We start from the raw sequence: 1,549 nt of genomic DNA, 5'->3' as shown, positions 1-1,549 counted from the left end.
ATTCTGAGTGGTTAATTACTTAAGGAAGCAATGAGAGAGTAATATGCATAAAACTTTTAAAGTGTTCACTACTTTTTGAACATTAAAATAAATGGCAGGAAAATACAGAAAAATATATAACCACTCATTTTCAGCTTCTTATTAATCCCTTTGTTTCTCTTCTATAAGATCCCATGAGCATTACGTTGCTCTGACCAAACATCACATCACTGCTCAAGCAATGGTCATAGCTTCCATGCCCATTCACATGATTTCAATAGAATCACATTCAAATTTTTTCAGTGTCATAAACTTATTACTCCATAAAATTACTAAACCCCTATCCCCTGTTAAGAGACCTGGGCAAAATTGTATAAGAGATTTCTCATTTTCCAGTTATTTCATAAATGTAGTAACTCTTCTTTAAAGTAACCCTTTGGAAAAATTTCATAGGATACCCAAAGGCACTAGTTCACATAAGGGGTGAATAGCTGGGATGTATAGCCTTCTTTCATTAAACCTTCCTTGTAGTCTGTCTGGCAAAGGATCATGATATTGTTTAGGAAAAATTTGTCTCCAATACAAAATCTCTGATTACAAATTTGACAGGCAAAGCAGTCCAGGTGGTAAATATTGTCCTTGGCATGCATCACCATCTCAAAGGCAGGGAAGAGCTTACTACAAGCACAGTTTCCTGTTACACTGAACAGCATCAGATAGTCTCTGCGACAAAGGATAAGATAAGCTTTAGTGTACAGGGTGGAACCCACTTCTCCCAAATGACAGTCACAGCAGGCACACTTCAGACAGTCTTCGTGCCAATGTTTGTCCAGTGCCTTTAGAAGATAGTGGTCCTTGCTCTTTGAGTTGCAGCCAGCACAACCTTTTGGATTGATGTCTGGCTGGACTGAAAGTATTTGTATACCAAAATGTTACTCTTTTTTCTGCATGAGTTGACTTAGACATGCCTGAGTTGCACCAGCCTCTGACTGAGTACCAAGCCCAAAGGTAGATGTGGAAGGGGGTCTCCTGGATTTGACATAAGTGTGGACCTGGTGCACAGCCTACACCGCTGAAGACCTACTTTTTTGTAGCCACTTTGGGAGCAGCTCAGAATCTAGGTGTGATTTTAATAATTAGATGAATGTATGTTGGTATTTTATTATGCTTTCTGATTGCCTCCAGGTAGATGAGATCAGGAGATGGCCTTCCCTTTTCACTTTTCTTATTACTCGACTCTGAGTAACTGTAATAGGTGTTGGGTGTTTATCTGGTGTATAACAGCTGGTATTGGCTCTTGCCTACATGGTGGGATTTTATAAGGTGTGATTGTAGTTGGCTATATGACTACAATTATTGTATCTTCTTGGTAAGTAGGGAGAGAAAGAACCCCCTGCAGATAAAAGGGGGACCAAAAACCAAAACAACAATAGTAAAAACAAGCAAAAAATACAACAAGAAAACAAACAACCAGATTGTATACTATAGCCTATAACCACCTGGGGGGGAGGGGGGCAGATCTGTCGCAAAATAATCTAGGTTATGCTCCTAGTGGGAGACTGTTCACAGC

General features: G+C 39.5%; 1 pseudogene; it reads right to left on the bottom strand.

The window, feature by feature from the left end:
- Positions 1–446: 446 nt before the first annotated feature.
- On the bottom strand, positions 447–929 carry LOC102838590 (annotated as a pseudogene).
- Between the last annotated feature and the right edge of the window lie 620 nt (positions 930–1,549).

Source organism: Chrysochloris asiatica, unplaced genomic scaffold (genome assembly GCF_000296735.1).
Source record: "Chrysochloris asiatica unplaced genomic scaffold, ChrAsi1.0 scaffold03320, whole genome shotgun sequence".
Taxonomy (NCBI): domain Eukaryota; kingdom Metazoa; phylum Chordata; class Mammalia; order Afrosoricida; family Chrysochloridae; genus Chrysochloris; species Chrysochloris asiatica.
This window is presented reverse-complemented; position numbering and strand designations above follow the sequence as displayed.